Raw genomic sequence first — 18,487 nt, forward strand, 5'->3', positions numbered from 1 at the left:
AAAAACAACCATAGCAAATACTTTCACAACACCTATTATGGGTTGGGCACACTTAAAGGGCATTTTATTTATATGCCCTTGGTATAGCATATAAGGTATACATAGCATATATAAGGTATATATATATTACCTTAAAGAATTTTATAATAATCATTCATTCATTTAGCTCACCAACACCTGTTGAAGCCTTCCTTGTATTTAATCTATTATAAGGGACTGTGAGATTACAGAGATACACAAATCACGTCTTTACCCTCAAGAAGCTCACAGTCTATGGCACGAAACAGATACATCAAATGTGTTCTTTATTAGTTTTAAATGGGTATGTATTTGGTATATTGTAACCATCGGGGCGATAACAACCACTCTGGCGGGACTGGCAAGAAGTTCTTAGAGGAGACAGGAGGAAAGTTTGGATGGATAAATAAGTGATTTTCAGATCAACAAGCAAGAAAGAGTTTTGGTATATCGGGCATGAAAAACACACTACTGGAAAGGGGTGAGGCTAGCTTTTATCTCCATGAATATCTGATGGTAGCCTACAGTGAGAGAAAAGGAAAAGACATAGGTCACCAAGCCTTTGCATACCATAAGGACAATATGGAACAATCGACAGATTTTTGACAATGAAATGACATGGGTAGATTCCATTATTTTTCTAAAGATCTCTCAGAGTTCCCACTGTGGCACAGTGGGTTAAGGATCTGGAATTATCTCTGAGGTGGCATGGGTTTGATCCCCAGCCTAGCATAGTGGGTTATGGACCCAGCAGTGCTGCAGCCATGGGGTAGGTTACAGCCGTGCCTCCGATCCCTGGCCTGGGAACTTCCATATGCCACAGGTGTAACAACAACAAAATCTCTCCAGAGACTTCATAGAGAATAGACTTGCAGTGTTAATTCTAGAAGAAGGTTTCATTCTAGAAGAAGATTAAATTGTTCGGATTAGTAAAATGCGAACAGGGATTGAAATTACGTATTAGGAGTGAGGACCATGATGGGGACCAGTTCACCAGTGTTGAATATATGTAACAAATAAATCTACTAGCAAGTAAGAGGACACAGACTATGTGTAAGTGGACCAAGAGGTCAAAAAGACCACAAAATTTCGTTTGCATATTTTAGGCAATGCCTTGTCAGCAACTATGCTTTTAATCTCATTTTCTATGAATCTATTATAAAATTAGTAGTTTCCAAACTTCCTTTGGCTTTTTTATTCATTGAACTATAGTTGACTTATAATATTGTGTTAGTTTCAGGTATCCAGTAAAATGATATATGTATTTTATCTTTATTTTTTAAATTCTTTTCCATTATAGATCATTATAAGACATGGAATATAGTTCCCTGGGCTATACAGTAAAAGCTTGTTATTTATTTTATGTATGGTGTCTCCATCTGTTAACCCCATACTCCCAATTTCTAAACATTTGATCATTCGCCATTGGTAAAAATAAATAAATAAAAATAAAATAAAATTTGAAATGTACCTCCAATAACTGTATACCAATTTATCTATTACATGTGTGTGCAACCGTCACTGGGAAGTATCTCGAGGGCAGTTGATCACTAATGATAATGGATGTAAATTTGTATTTCAAAAGATATCTTTGATCAATGTTTTGATTTCCATAGGCTTTACAACCTGTCCAGAACAGAGCCCATCTTTTTCCTCCACCTTCCTATACTTCTCCTCTCAGTAGAAGTCATGGTCAAACATACAGTCCTCTAAACTATACACAAGAAACTCTTCACTGGCCCCCTCATTCTCCTTCTTTCCCTAAGCCTAGTAAATATCATTTTTTGTTATTTCCACCTTCTTTTTTGTTTGTTTGCTTTTTGCTTTTTGTCTTTTTAGGGCCGCACCCACGGCATATGGCAGTTCCCAGGCTAGAGGGTGAATTGGAGCTGTAGCCGCCGGCCTACACCACAGCCACAGCAACGCCAGATCCTTAACCCACTGAGCCAGGCCAGGGATCGAACCCGTAACCATATGGTTCCTAGTCAGATTTATTTCCGCTGTGCCACAATGAGAACTCCTATTTCCACCTTCTAAATGCCATGGGTATCAATCAGCTTTTTTTTCCTAAATGGCAGTCCTAATTTCAGCTGCCCTTCCTTCCTTGGTCTGATGAATATGTTAGCCACACTCTAGTGCAATGTGAACTTATACAAGTTATTTAACCTCAGTTTCCCCATCTGTAAAAAAGGATAATAAACTTTTTCATAGAGTTATTAAAGTAATTGAATGAGTAACACATGCAATATTTTTGTACAGTGCAATCACATACCAAGCAATCATTTTATGAGCTATAATTAAACTTCCTACTGCTAGGCTCAAACCTCACCTTCTAGCTCGCCTTAGCATTAATCATCCACCATACATTGTATAAAAGTGATTTTCTAAAACCCAAATTTGACCAAGCCACTGTCATGCTTCCAACAGATTTTCCATGCCTCTCCATCAACTATAAGATGCAACATTTTATAAAACAGAAAAGAGATAGCCTATATTTCTATTTCCAGTCCTATTTCCGTCACTCCTTAGCATGCCCCTATGCTACAGATGTACTGAAATATTTATACCACTTTCACACAGACCACATTCGCTCCATCCTCTGAGGATTTGTAGTTGCTGTTCCTCTGCACAAAACACTTTTCCCCTTCTGTTGTCACCACTCCCTAACTATCATGCTGTAGCTCAGCCTTTAAAATTCAATTCACATGACGATTCCATTATGAATCCCTTCCTGGTCCTCATGCTGAAGGGTGGTGTAGGTTATTCTCATCATCTGTGCTCTTAAGACCCTTTCTCTATTCCACAATCACAATATCCCGCACATTGTACTGTAGTTACTTCCTCCGCCCCGGTCCACAGTGCCCTGGACCATCATAGAAGGTGTTTCTACAACTAGATGTGCTCCCTGAAGGAAAGGCCTTAGGATCTAGAACCACAATGACCCACCTAGTAAGAGCTCAAGGCAGACTTGGACTGTCTCATGGGGAACTATATGTTCAGTGACCTCTGTGGTTTTGTGTGGATGTGAGTTTTTACCCTCAGGAAACCTGCCAATGTCCCAATGCCTCAAGACTTCGGCTTTACATTTTGAAGCATTTTATAAGTAGCCGTGTGATGACAGCAGGAGAAATCCCAAGTTTTCATCTAAGCACAACTACGTTGCTAGAAGACAAGCTGTCCCATGGAAAGAACACAGATGTGGGACCCCGACCCCTGAACTGGACTCTCAGCACTGCTCATTTTCAGCTGTTCTGAGTGAGATGTGTTAACTGTTGAGTTTTTAGTTTGCCTTTTTGTCAAACAGAAATAACAACACACCACATATGATTGTCTTGAAGATCTCCATAATTTGTTAAATACTTAGTACATAGAAGGAATTTAATAAATGAATGGAAGAGCAGTTGTTCTCATTTTTATCACCCCCAAAATTCAATGAGCATATACCACACACTAATTAGGATGGCTACCATAAAAAATACACAAGACAGAAAGTAGTGATGTAGATGCCATGGAAAACTCAAAAAATTAAACATAAAATTAACATATGATCCAGCAATCCACTTCTAGGTATATACCCTGAAGAAGTGAAAGTGGTTGACCAGAAGCAGATATTTGTACACAAATGTCCTTAGCAACATTATTCACAATAGCCAAAAGCTGGAAACAACCCAATGTCCATCACTACGTGAATTGATAAACAATGGAAGGCATATCTATACAATGAAATATCATTCAACAAATACTATATGATTCCACTTATACAAGATTCTGAGAGTAGTCAAATTCACAAGACAGAAAATGGATTAGTGATGTTCCAGGGTTGGCAGGAGTCAGGGATGGGGAGTTAATGTTTAATGGGTACAGAGTTTCAGTTTGGGAAGATGAAAAAAGTCCTAGAGATGGACAGTGGTGATGGTTTCATGACAATGGGAAGCTACTTAGTGCCACTAAACTGTCCAGGTACAAATGACTAAAATGGTCTATTTTATGTTATGCATATTTTACCACAATAAAAATGCAATCAACAAGACTTAATCAGGATCTGCAAAAATAATTAAACTATAGCAAAGCTGTTAAAATGAAGCCAAGAAGACTCCATTTTCCTTCATCTTTAATCTGATTCCTTTAACCCAGAACAATCCTGGTATCTGAAAGTCCTTATTTTCCAGATAGTGAGTGTGTGCACATGTGTACACAGTTTCTGGGGCCCATGGAGACACAACCTGGAAACGGGGCTGCCCACTTCCAGGATGAGGGAGCCAGGCCTGCCTATGTATCACTCACCCAGAAGACAGCCCTCCATGGAGAGAAAGAGCCTCATAGTCCCCTCACAAAGAGGCTAATAAATTCCGATTAGCCAAGGAAGCTCTGCGTCTAAATACCAGCAAAGCTCAGCCCCTGCAAGTGGGGACGAATTATCTGAAAGGTCATCCCGGAGACACTGAACAAAGGGCTTCGAGCAGCTGGGTCTCTTAATTTGAGGAAACACTGAAGCCTTTAAAGAAGTCAGAGGCAGAGCTGGAGGGATGGGAAAATGGAACAGCTTCTGAGCCCAGGAGGCACACACTCCCCCGCCCCCTCCCGCCCGCCCAGGAGGCCCCAGGCCCTGCATCCATCTTCTCTAGGCTGGGCCTCAGGCCTCAGGCAGGAACTGCCATCACCTGCACTGGGTCCGATGGCCTTCTTTGACCCTGTATTACACCAGAGTGTCTCTGAACTCAACAATTAAAGTTTTAAAGCCACAAGCCTCAGAGATGGAGACAGCTCAAAGAACATCCTGCCATGTACCCCTATTCACACTCTGTTCCAGACTGTGGGCTGCTGACACAGCCCTTTCTGTCTCCAGAAAATTCCAGAGGCCTCTCAGGAATCTAAGGTTGGGCCTCAGCCAGTGACCTCTTGCCTGGGTCCTGCTGTCACAACCCCAGAGGTTGTAAGATGGCAAGCTCCATGGGAGGGTCAGGTGGTAGGTAGGAAGTGGCCTGCTGGCCTGCAGCCATCCCCAGCCTCTAGTAATCCTCTGTCTGGAAAACCAGGGGAAGGAGAACGAAATAGCCATCTTGAGCAAGAAAGTGAACATATGGCCTCCTCCTGCACAGAGAGGTCTCAAAGGATAGAACTGAGTCAAATCACCAAGTCCCTTCAAGAGCAAGGGACCAAAAGATATATGGACAGGGCCAAGGACTATCTAACAAGAGAAAGGAAGGAATTCCTATTGTGAACCAACTGCTTCATAGAGATTTTCTCACCGACTTTCATCCTGATGGCAACTTTGTGTAGGAGATATTGTGGTCCCTATTTAGGCAAAAGAGAAGAGCAGAACCAAAATTTGAACCTGCATCTGGATGGCTCTTAAGTTGACTGCATCATACTATGCTGCCCCTAAGTTGGGCCCTTCACAAATATTAGCTCCCTTTGCCTTGCAAATGGATTCTAACTCATGTATTTGAGACTCGGAGGAGTTTAGAAGCTCATCAAATATCACACCTTAGTGAGTTAGGGAACTGGGACTGGAATTCAGTTCTGACCATCTCCAAAGTTGATGTTCTTTCCTCCCTGCCTCATATATCTTTAGTTAAAATAGTCCTGTGGCTTTTTGCCAATCAGCCCTCATTTTGCTCCTTCACTCTTGAAGCCTAAGCCCTTTAAATAGTAGCTCAGTAATTGCACTGCCCCTGTGCCCCAGAAGTCGCAATTTACTGCAGAATGAGGTGATATGAAACAAAACAGACACATCTCCCAGGCCAAAGAGGCTGTCTGGATTGTACAGACCTAGTGACTTTTACTGAGAAGATCTAAAGCTGATGTCGGTACAAAAAGCAGTGGAGAAAGGTAGCTGTGTGTACTTAAACTGATGTGTGTTTAGTTCCCACTCTGGTTAATAATTCCAGTTTTTTGGTTTTGGAGAAGTGAGACCTGGTGGACTTGAGTGATGGAGATGATCAAACATTTCTTGAAGGGAAATTAATTGCCACTGTCTAAAGCAATTAAAATAGGTCTTCCAGAGTTCCTGTTGTGGCTCAGCAGTAATGAACCCAACTAGTATCCATGAGGATGCGAGTTTGATCCCTGGCCCCACTCAGTGCGTTAAGGATCCAGTGTTGCTGTGAGCTGCAGTGTAGTACATAGATTCAGCTCAGATGTAACATTGCAATGGCTGTGGTGTAGGCCAGCAGCTGCAGCTCTAATTCAGCCCCTAACCTGGGAACTTCCATATGCCACAGGTGCATCCCTAAGAAGCAAAAAAAAAATTTAAAAAAATAAAATAATTTAAAAAAAAGTAGGTCTCCCATCCATGGTTCATAAAGACCCAGAAAATGCAGTTATTGCTCTGCTCTTGAGACTTCAATTGGGCAAAAATTTCTTCAGAAATGTGCATAGAAGTAGATACTTCTTAAGTGTCTTGAGAGAAATGTTGCCAAGAACAGGAACATACAAGTTGAGGGGAATGGAAATCCTCTAGGTTATTGCTTAACACCTCATAGTTTCAGTCAAAATGGCAAAGACCACTTTAAGGATTATTGTGCCTAATGGGCAGAAAATAGTTAACCCATCAAGGCTTGAAAGAGACCCCTCAAGTTTTTAAAGAGCCACCCAGGGCCAGTCAGCTCCTACAAGAGCCACAGCCTTGCAGTAGAGATGTTCATGATAAAGAAAGCATTAAGGATGGGATGTCTTGAGCAATGGGACAAAGTATTCCATTCCAAGACTTATGGTTGCAACATTACGCACAGATATTGTGGGAAAATTCCTTCCACAAATGTTTGTAAATGCTGGATAAAATACAACACACATCCATTTAGATGCATGGCTTAAGATCCTTAGAGAAATCCTCAGAGGTCTGAAACACCGAAGAAACCTAAAAGCAAGGTGGTAGGTGTGTATGTGATATTATAGCTGCCCTGAGGTGACCAGAGGCAAACATGGGCACTCTCAGTCATCTTGGGGCTTTAGTTTTTTGTTAGTATTGTTGTTTTGGCCACAGTCACAGCATGTGGAAGTTCCCAGGCCAGGGAGTGAATCCACACCACAATACTACCCAAGCTGCTGCAGCAACACTAAATCCTCAACCCACTGTGCCACAAGGGAACTCCAAGGTGTTTTGTTTTGTTTTGTTTGTTTGTTTTGCTTTTTAGGCCCGCACCTGAGGGATATGGAGGTTCCCAGGTCAGGGGTCAAATCGGAGCTGCAGTTACCTGCCCACACTACAGCCACAGCAATGTGGGTTCTGAGCAAATACCTTCCATCAAAAATGAACATGATTTCCACAGATAAAGATCCTCTCAACATGAACCCTCTCAACATGAACCCTCAATCCTTAACTAAAAACTAAATCCAGAAATTGATCTACTGTGTCAGCAGAAACAAAAATGGTAGAATTAAGTCTTTAAGAACTCAGAAAATCCATTTCACAGATACCCATAAGGCCAACTATATTAAATAGATTAAAAGGTATACAAAGGAGCTCTGCCTAAAATAAGACACTTGGAAAAAAATTGCTACTTTAAAAGAGAAAGGACTAGGGAGTTCTCACTGTGGTTGGTTAGGTTATAAACCCAATTAGTATCCATGAGGATGTGGGATCCATCCGTGGCCTTGCTCAATGGCTTCAAGGATACAGTGTTGCCAACAGCTGTGGTGCAGGTCCCAGACATAGCTCAGATCTGGTGTTGTTTTGGCTGTGATCTAGGCCAGCAGCTACAGCTCCAACTCAACCCCTAGCCTGGGAATTTCCATACTCTGTAGGTGTAGCTCTAATAATCCAGAAAAGGAGTTCCCATCGTGGCTCAGTGGTTAATGAAACCGACTAATATCCATAAGGACTTGGGTTCGATCCCTGGCCTTGCTCAGTGGGTTAAGGATCCAGCATTGCCATAAGCTGTGGTATAGGTTGCAGACATGGCTTCAATCCCTCATTGCTGTGCCTGTGGTGTAGGCAGGCAGCTACAGCTCTGATTCGACCTCTAGCCTGGGAACTTCCACATGCCAGGGCGTGGCCTTAAAAAAGACCAAAAAAAAAAAAAGTAGACTAGAATTAACTATAAATGTATAGCAAACTCTTGGGCAATCACTTTAATAAATAAAAAAACTACTACTGTACACTAAGAAAGGAGAGAAGATGAACATAGAATGCTCAGTTAAGACCAAAAAACAATGAACTAGAACTTTTAGAAATGAAAAATGTTGTCATTGAAATAAAAAATCCAGTAGATAATCTATAACTGAGATGAGAGAGCGTGTGAACAAACTGATAGATTTTTAGGTCATAAATTGAAGCCCCTTGACACAGTACAAAGAGCATGAACCTTGAGGTTAAATGGGCTGGGCTTTTCAGAAGAGATGCCACATAAAATTTAAAAATAGGAACTAGTGCTTATGAAGTGCTTATTACACACAAGGTACTGTAATAAACGCATTATACATTATTTCCTGGAATACTCACAATAATCCTGTGAGACAGTGACTATTCTCTCCATTTTACAGGTGATTAAACAGACTAGGAAGATCTTACCCCACATTATGGCAAAACTCAAAGAGCTGGGATTCAAACCCAAGTGTGTCTCACTCCCAAGTTCATTGTCCTAACAACTGAGCTGTATTGCCTGCCCCATTAGCTTCCAATCTAATGAAATCAGCTGTGTAGGCTTCACTGTCTGAGCATAGGAAAAAGTACTTAATTAGGAACTTTCCTCTTCTAGAGGACCTAACAGAGCCTTTCAAGAATACAGTTCACAGCTCTCTCCTTGCTGGTAACAGCAGAGTTGGAGCTACAGCTCAGAATGTAGACCAGGGGATTGGGGATGACCTGAGGGTTAGGCAGGCATTTGTTGTCAGCACAGGGAAAGGGGAAGTCCTCTAAGTCCGAAAGGCTCAGGTAGATATAAGTGATCAAAGCCTGTCATAGGAGAGTCTGAGAAGTCAGTAAAATGCTGGAGGATTGCCATGACTTTGAATATCAAGGATAGCAAAGGCTCCGAAATGTGGTAGTTCAGATGATTAGAGAGATCAGTATTATCAAGGGGCAATTCTGATCTGGATCAGGAATGAAAATTCTTTTTTCTGTTGTCTTATTCTCTCGTGTTTCCAACTGCAGGATGGCAGCTGAGCCCCCAGAAAAAGGCAGAAAAGTAGAAATCACTCTTGCCTCTGACTAAGCCAGAGACAGAAGCCATAAAATCATCAGACTTGTTGCCTGGCATGCCCCAGCCAAGGTTCCATCTCCAGAAGGTGAAAATCCCCTATTAACATTTTGTACAGGCAAATATATTACTGAAGTTTAATGCAAATACTAAAGCTCTGGAGTTCCCTTCGTAGCTCAATGGTTAACAAACTTGACTAGGATCCATGAGGATGCAGGTTCAATCTCTGGCCTCGCTCAGTGGGTTGGGGATCTGGCATTGCTGTGAGCTGAGATATAGGTCGCAGACATTGCTTGGATCTGGCATTGCTGTGGCTCTGGTATAGGCTGGCAGCTACAGCTCCAATTCCATCCCTAGTCTGGGAACTTCATATGCCGAGAGTGTGGCCATAAAAAGCAAAAAGCAGACAAAAAAAAAAAAATACTAAACTCACTAGAAGCATTTCTAGGAATAGGTATTTCATATTCCATGTCTAGTTTCTCAGTAAATAATTATTAAATATTTCTAAGAAATAAAAGCAAATTGCTGGAGACCTTGCAGAAAGTGGTTACATTAGTAACATAAATGTAATGCGTATGAACAAAAGTCAAAACTAAGAAAATGTACCTCCTAAGAATTTGTTTTCCTGACTTTTAGATAGCCTCTTGGATGGCTAGCAAGGCTTGAAATGAGACCTGTGGGGAGTCCCAGGTTCCAGTCTGAGTATTTGCCCTTGCACCTGGACAAAAGTCTCCTCCATGAACAAGATCCAAAAAAAACTAAAAGGGATCAAAAATAACCACACCCATGCGAAGTTAGGGCAATTAGGAACAAGACATAAAAAGGGCACAAACCAACCTTCATTTCTGAGGTGCCAGGAGCCAAGACAGGGTACTACACATGATCCCCGTCAACGAGGTGGGCAGACCACCTAAGCCTTCCATCCACCCACCAATCCACCCCTACCCTCACCCCAGTTAAGGAACCACCCTGCCCACCTCTGGGAGCCAGTAAGTGCACCTGTTTCTTGCTCTCACTCCCTTGTGCTGCTCCCAATAACACCTTGCCTGATTTTCTCGTCGGTCCTCCAATTTCCTCATCAGTCCTCCAATTTCTTTTGATTAAAGAGTCTAAGGACCTGGATTGGTACCATGTTTCACCTCTACAAGAAGCTGGATACCTGGTGGAGTTATACCTTGAGGAAGCATTCCCAGGGCATGTGAAGCAAGTGCCTTTTAAGCAGTTTAATATAGCAAACACCATGCCTCAGGTCCAGGTGAATGGGGAAGTCAGTTTTAAAGACTGAAAAAAAAAAAAAAAAAATCCTGGAAGTCACAGGTGTGACAGGCAGAGGCTGAGGGGGTGGCGAGTTTCTCTGACACAGATTATTAATCAACATTGGGATAATCCTAGATTAGAAACTGCTCCTGAAATATCCATCTGAAATTTGTGTGGGGTAGTGGCCTCTTTCCTCAATGTGGTACAAGGCATTGGTCTAATGAACATCAAAATGTCATTAGTTTCTCAGAAGACAAAAATATGTAAACTCAGACCTGTTTAGCAATTAATGTTTGAGTAGTTCATCTTACTTGAAATGTCCTGGATGTTTCAATAGATTCCTATCATTTAATTTAACTTAGCAGCACTAAAATTTCAAGTTACTGAAGTCTATAGAGACTACTTTGGATAGACATTCCTCAAACACAATTATTCCTACAGAATTCACCTAAAAGCTCTTATCTCAGTTCCATTTAAAAGTTTCATCATATCAAGTCTTTTTCCTTGTTGATGTTATAACAGAAACAGTATACGCTTACTAACTTTCAGTAACCCTAGGCATAATAGAAGTATGATACCCAATACTGATAACTCTAAAGACACGTCTATATTAATCAAACCCACAAGCTTAAGCTCGCTTTAATACCAAGTATTAATTTAATAAATTCTGGCCAATTTCTTTTATATTTCTGAGAATTTATATAAGCGCTCAATTTCCTTTAAGCCAATTTAACAGAGCTCATTTCCAAAATAATTTTTACATAAAGAGAGACAGAACCAGTGATCTCATAGTTTTCCTGCTTGAGTTTAAAAAGGTCTTTTTTCCACCCCTCAGTTGCAGTGACTGTAGATGATCAGATAAGTTCCTCAGAACCCAGGCAGAACAGTTACATTTAAAGGCAACAGGAGAGAAACGCAAGCTCCTCTCCCCCATCCCCCTACTTCTTTAAAGTTCTACTAGGTAACCCAAGGCTGGCTCCTCAGGCAGTGTGGGCTACGTTTGCATTTCAAGGCTCTAAGTCCTCACCAGTACCCACAGTTGTAGCAGAGACTCACAGTAGAGGTTGGATAGACAAAAACCACATAAAACATAGATCCTTTTAAATTCACTGACTGAGACTCACCATGTACCAACTACAGAAACTTAAAGACACAATGGAGAAACAAAGAGATGGTCTTACCTCCCACAGTGGCCCCCGGAGGACTTTGTCCAGGAAGCTCCTCTCTCAACTGGCCCTTCTGCCAGCTGGAGTTAGGAAGACAAAACAAAAAAGTATTGGGAATGGGGGAGTCGTGGAAAGGTGACCCAACAGAATGTCTCCAGGATGAAAGGGGAGAGGAGTTAAACCAGGGTGCTGCTGGTCATGACTCCTGCACACAGCACCACCCAGGGAACGTAAAGACCCCTCCCTTCCAATGCTTAAATCAGCCCCAAGCTTCACCCTATATAAGGGACCAACCCACCCTCCCCTGAGGATAAGCAAGCGCACCTGTTTCTTGTTCTTGCCCCCTTGTGATAGAATACGAGTCTTAATAAAGCCTTGCCTGAATTTCTCATCAGGCCTCAACAATTCCTATTGATTAAAAAGTCCAAGGGCTCAGGTTAGTAACAGAAATATTTATGATTATAATGATAACAGGAATATAGTTTTAAAAGCCCTTCTCTCAGTGAGTTCCCCAGCCCTCTATTTGCTCTAATTTACAGGTGGGAAAACTGAGGCAAGAGTAATTAATGGGAATTACCCAAGATCCAATAACTCATAAGTGACAAGCCAGACTCTGAATTCAAGGTTCTCTGATTCTAAACCCTATACACTTTCCATTATCTCTTGGTGCCAAATTGGTAGCTGATGTGAAGAAAGCACTTTCAGAAATGGTTCATATCAATCTTATAAGGTGAAATTTGTTGAGGATAAATTTAAGGAACTTCCTGACATTATGCCCAAAATATTCAAAGAATCATAGGAGAGTGTGCCAGCAGTTCACTGAAAAAAAAAAATTTTTAAAGATTCAGGAGGTGTGGCTTGTAGGAAGAATAATACAAATAGCATAAATTGATAAGTGTGACATGTCCACAAAAAATGGTTCCATTAGGGAGCGATGCTACATTAGACTTAGAAAACTTTACTCCCTTTGGGTTTTTGCTGTGAAAGGAGGATGAATGAAGTGGAGGAAGTTCCCCAAAGAGCAAACAAGATGATCAGCTGTCAAAATGATAGCAGAGTGTCAAACAATGAAAAAACCAGACGTTTTATTTAGAGAACCCATGGTGAGAATTCAAGATATTCTCACCCCCACACAAATGTGGAAACTCCAGGACTTTTAGAAGGAAGAAAATTACCTCTGAGATACATGACTAGACTCTGGAATGATGCCTGCCTGGACTTGAACCCTCGTTCTTCTGCTTGCTAGCATATGACCTTGAGTAAGTTACCTAGCCTCTCTCTGTCTCAGTGTTCTCATCAATAAAATTGGACTAATAATAGAAGCTTCCACATAGAATTGTTTTGAAGATTGTGTTATTAAAATTAATAAATTGAGCACAAGTTATTGCCTTAGCAGAACATAAATCTCATTATATATTATTTGCTTTTGTTACTTCTCCAATTATGACTCGTGAATTTCCCCGAGAAGAGCATCAATCTCTCCAGCCAGAAATGGCAGCTTGGGGATTGTTCGCCACACTACCTGAGCTTTGGGGAGCCCACACTGACCTCAGGTGAAGTCTTGCATTTGTATGAAGCTCTCAATGCCTGCAACATTAGGATCATAATCCAAACCAGCCCAAATAGAAATGCCTTTAAAACACAGCCCCCTACATTTGCCATCTCCCAGTTACTAGCTGTGTGATGTAGAGCAAGTTACCTAGTGCCAAATCCTGCAAATCTCCTGTTACTTACATTTTTAAAAGGGAAACATAGAATGATACTAAATAAGATTTGGGAAAAAAAATGAGTCATAATTATTATGGACTTTTAAAATGTTTCCTTCTTTCACCTACAAGTATAACATGTCTAACAAATCTAGTCTCTAAGAGCCTCAAATTTTTAATCTGAAAAATGCCTTTTTGGAATAAAGATGACTGAGAAAATATATGTGGCTGGGCCCAGCATCATGCCTGTTACAAGGCAAAATGCTTGGGACATGTTATTTCCTTTCTTTCCAGAACTCAGGAAGAGTGGCTATGACAACGGGATAGTTCTGGAATGAGCTCACCGAGTCAAACAGTCCCTCCGAGCACCATGATGCTATGACCACAGAGGTGAGTGTGATCCTCCACCCCCAATCCTGAAGGTGCTCCTGATCTGGAAGTAGAGATACTAAAGAAACAAACAAGACCTTAATAGCATGGCAGGGGCTAGTGACCTCAGCCAGGATGGGATCATGGATGGCGGTGAAAGGCAGGACTCACACATCAGGATTTGGGGGTAACTGGTGGCTGGAGGTAGAGAGACAGCAAGCAGAGAGCACTCTTAAGAAACTGAGATGGAGAAAAGAGAGAAGGAGACGGAGAGAAGAGAGCCAGAGTATTCAGGAGTGCGTGTGTGTGTGTGTGTGTGTGTGTGTGTGTGTGTGTGTGTGTGTGTTTGGCTGAGACCATATTTATAACCAGAAACAAACAAACAAACAAACAAAAAACACTGCAGAGGTAGCAATTAAATATTAATATGGAAAGGGCAAACCATCTTGTAGGTCCAGTTGAAATTCCTGGAGTGTGTTTTCAGAATTGACTGATCAGAGTATAGATAAGCTGGCCTGTCCTGCATCTGGGTGGAAAGTCACAGAGGATGCAGGGACAATGGAATAGTTCTAGAAGTCCCTATTCAGAGATGCAGCCAGACCCTCCACCCCTCCAGCGAGAGAAATCTTTGACTGAACCCTTGGAGCCCTGGGGTCACCCATGAAGACATTAGGCATATCCCAAACTCTTTGGGTTAGAGGGTCTAGATGGAAAACTGACAAAACGCCACCACCCTTGTCCCTCACTTTGTCTTCTTCTTTTTCCTTGGGAATCCACACAGGGCACATTGAGATTTGCACAAAGCAAAACAGCTCCAGTGTCAAATGGAAATCCAGCAAGCTCTTCCCAAGATGGGCTGTTCCCTTTGTGTAGGCTGCCGACTTGGAAGAGGGGGCCCGGGACATAATGCCTGTGCCTCTTGGGAAGCACATGCCGACAATGGTCTGCGTGTGAAAAGGGGAACAGATTAACCAGGACTAGGGTATCTCCCAATTGCTTTTCTTAAAGAAAGACTCTATTGCCAGGAAGCAAAGCACACACAAAAACAATACCTAAGCTAACAGAGTACTGGCTTTAATATACTCAGAAATAACAGAACATGGGCAGGCTACAACTTTCCAAATCCCCTCGAAAATCCTTTGCGAGAGCAGAGATGGTTTGTCAAATCTATACTCTTTGTTTAATGCATTTGTTCTTTTGTTTGATCAAGGGGGGAGTCGTCTAACTCATTATATTGGGGGAGCTGCATTCATTCCTTTGTGCTTCTTTTTCTTCTTCTAATCTTTATTAAAATCAAAAGAAGAACCACTCTAATCCTTCAAATGATAATTTCTTTCTCAACCTACAAAGTCAGAGTCCTCACTATTATTTTAAAAAAAACAAATCAATGCAACGAGTTTAATTAAAAATGAAACAGGGTGAACCAAAAAAAAAATAAATAAGCATTTGTTAGATCAGCGCACAAACTGTTTACAATTAATGGGCAACAGAGCTCCTGGTGGTAAAGAATGTTTCACTGTAGTTGGTAAATTCTCTGGACTTTTCATTTGAGTCTTTAGACAGAAAAACACATCCAGAAATCTCCTAATGAAATGCTCTAATCCTGGGAAATTTTATGCTTCAAAATGTGCTCACCTCCCCGACTCTGCCAGCCAGCCGCCTCCTTGGCTGGAAGACTCAGTGGGCTCTATTTTAGCAGAAGTTATTCATCTCAGATAGCACAGGAGGCTTGGTTTTCTCACAAGGAGGAAAAAAGGGCTCTGTGTTAGACAGGAGACAGGCTTTGGCCTGCCTGATGGTGGGTGGGGCTGATGAAGTCGGCTATGATCTTCAAGAAGGCTCAGGTTTCTCAGGCAGGAGAGAAAACCACATGTAATAGAGGGTGGACTTCCCCACAAAGACCACTGGAAAAAAAAAAAAAGTGATTTCCTGAAGGGAAACCTAGTGGAAATGGAACTGGAATAGTGAAATGTCCTCAGTACCTCATATTTATGTATTGAGAAGCTACTGAGTTCCAGCAGTGGAGCTTAGGGATTGAATTTCAAGAGTGGATCTTCCAATGACTTGATCATGGCGCAGCAGTCACCCAGCACCCCCTGAGCCAGGCCCCACGCTCAGCAAGGCAATACTGAGAGGTATCACACAGAGTCCAAGTTCACGGTTCAGTGGAGGAGGTAAAAAATGTGATGAGAGCTGTGGCTGTCCTACAGGCTAAGTGCTGCGGGAGGTTACACAGGGCCAAAGGAAACCTCCTCTGGGTTACATTCGCCTCCAGACTGGAACAAGGAAGCTATAGAAAAGTGAATTTCACTTCTGAAGAGCAAGACGTAAGCAAACGGATAAGGATGAAGAAGAGCTTCCAAGGCAGGGAACAGTCTGAGCAAATTCCAGGCATGAAAGTATGAGCAGCTCCCTGTGACTCAAGCATTATGAGGATGTGGAGAGGTGAAGGGGTGGGGGAAGGTGGTGATAATGGCAGAGGGGCGTGACTTGTTCCTTTCTGTTGACCTGATACACTCTCTTTTTTAAAAAATTGAAGTATAGTTGATTTACAATGTTGTGTTAATTTCTGCTGCACAGCAAAGTGACTCAATCATACATATATGTACTCTATTTTTCAATATTCTTTTCCATTATGCTTTATCATAGAATACAAAATGTAATCCCCTGTGCTAAATAGTAGGATATTGTTGTTATCCATTCTATTTATAATAGTTTGCATCTGATAACCCAAACCTCCCACTCCATCCCACTCCCCCTTGGCAACCGCAAGTCTGTTCTCTGTGTCTGTGAGTCCATTTCTGTTTCATAAATAGATTCATCTGTGTCATAGATTCCACATATATGTGATATCATATGGTATTTGTCCTTTTCTTTCTTATTTTACTTAGTATGATAATTTCTAGTTACATACATATTGCTTAAATGGCATTATTTCGTTCATTTTTATGGCTAAGTAATATTCCATTGTATATTTGTACCACATCTTCTTTATCCATTCTTCTGTTGACAGACATTTAGGTTGTTTCCATGTCTTAGTTATTGTGAATAGTGCTGCTATGAACATATGGGCATGTATATCTTTTTGAAATATAATTTTGTCTGGATATATGCCCAGGAGTGGGCTTGCTAGATCATATGGCAAATCTATTTTTAGTTTTTTAAGGAACCTCCATACTGTTTTCCATAGTGGTTGCGCCAACTTACCTTCCCAACAACAGTCTAGGAGGGGTCCCTTTTCTCCACACCCTCTCCAAGATTTGTTATTTGTAGACTTATTAAAGATGGGCATTCTGACCGTGTGAGGTGGTACCTCATTGTGGTTTTGATTTACATGTCTCTAACAATTAGTGACATTGAGCATTTTTTCATGTACCTGTTGACCATCTGCATGTCTTCTCTGGATAAATTTTTATTTAGGTCTTCTGCCTATTTTTTGAGTGGGTTGTTTATTTTTGTTGTTGTTGGGTTGTATGAGCTGTTTGTATACTGTGTAAATCAAGCCCTTGTCAGTTGTATCATTTGCAAATATTTTCTCCCATGCTGCATTTTGTCTTTTCATTTTCTTTATGGAGCTTCCTTTACTGCACAACATATATTAAAATTAGTACAGGTCTTTTGGAAAGAAATTTGGTAATACATACTAAGAATTATGATGATAGATAGCACTCAGATCTGGAATCTGAAAAATAAAACAAAGTAGTGAATATAACAAAAAATAAATAGAGTCAGATACAGAGAACAAATTAGTGGTTACCAATGAGAAGAGCAGGTAGGGAGGGGCAAGAGAGGAACAGGCATTAAGAGGTATAAACTGGAGTTCCTGTAATGGCTCAGTGGAAACAAAACCAACTAGGAACCATGAGGTTGCAGGTTTGATCCCTGGTCTCGCTCAGTGGATTAAGGATCCAGCGTTGCTGTGAGGTGAGGTATAGGTCACAGAAACAGCTCAGATCTGGCATTGCTGTGGCTCTGGTGTAGGCCAGCAGCTGTAGCTCCAATTTGGCCCCTAGCCTGGGAATCTCCATATGCCATGAGTGTGGCCCTGAAAAGCAAAAAAAAAAAAAAAAGGAAGGTATGAACTACTATGTATAAAATAAACAAGCTACAAGGATATATTGTACAAATAGGGAAAATAGCCATATTTTATAATAATATAAACACACTATAACTTTTAAAAATTGTGAATCACTGTTGTACATCTGAAACTTACATAATATTGCCCTATACCTCAATAAAAAGAATTTTGAATCATTCTAAACTAGGCAGGAATTTATCCCAAAGAAATCATTAAAAAGAACAAAATGCATCTATCAAGGATACTGCTCTTTGCAGCACTGAGCTGAATGAAAAAAAAAGTGAAACAACCTAACTGTCCAACACAAGAGGACAAGAGTACTATGGAAGGGTCTATAATGACAGCCATGACGGCTATGAGAAAATATAAAAGACATGTTATACTTGTAGGTGAAAGAAGGAAGCATTTTAAAAGTCCATAATAATTATGACTCATTTTTTTTCCAAATCTTATTTAGTATCATTCTATGTTTCCCTTTTAAAAGTGTAAGTAACAGGGGATTTGCAGGATTTGGCACTAGGTCCCCTTGCATGAGCAGAATAGGGAATTATTGTGAAGGAACAGAAAAGCAAACCTTGGTAATACTGGCCTAGAACATAATGTGACCTTCCCATGCTTGCAACCTGCTAAGACAGATCAAGGTTTTCAAGTGGATGGATATCATTTTGATAGCTGCTCTTTGAGCCTTACTTCAAGAAAAGAATGAGGTCAGGAGGCTCAAGGGGCATCGTGGCTTATGAAAAGAAGCTTTTG

General features: G+C 41.1%; 1 long non-coding RNA gene across 2 annotated transcripts in view; it reads right to left on the reverse strand.

Annotated features, from left to right (window-relative positions):
- LOC110256022 overlaps nucleotides 1-11,820 on the reverse strand; it is a 182,066-nt gene extending 170,246 nt beyond the window's left edge. For both annotated transcript variants that reach the window (XR_002337167.1, XR_002337166.1), the window contains exon 1: nucleotides 11,597-11,820. This is a non-coding gene — a long non-coding RNA (uncharacterized LOC110256022). The remainder of the gene's footprint in view (nucleotides 1-11,596) is intronic.

This window comes from Sus scrofa, chromosome 1, assembly GCF_000003025.6.
Source record: "Sus scrofa isolate TJ Tabasco breed Duroc chromosome 1, Sscrofa11.1, whole genome shotgun sequence".
In the NCBI taxonomy this organism is placed as follows: Eukaryota; Metazoa; Chordata; class Mammalia; order Artiodactyla; family Suidae; genus Sus; species Sus scrofa.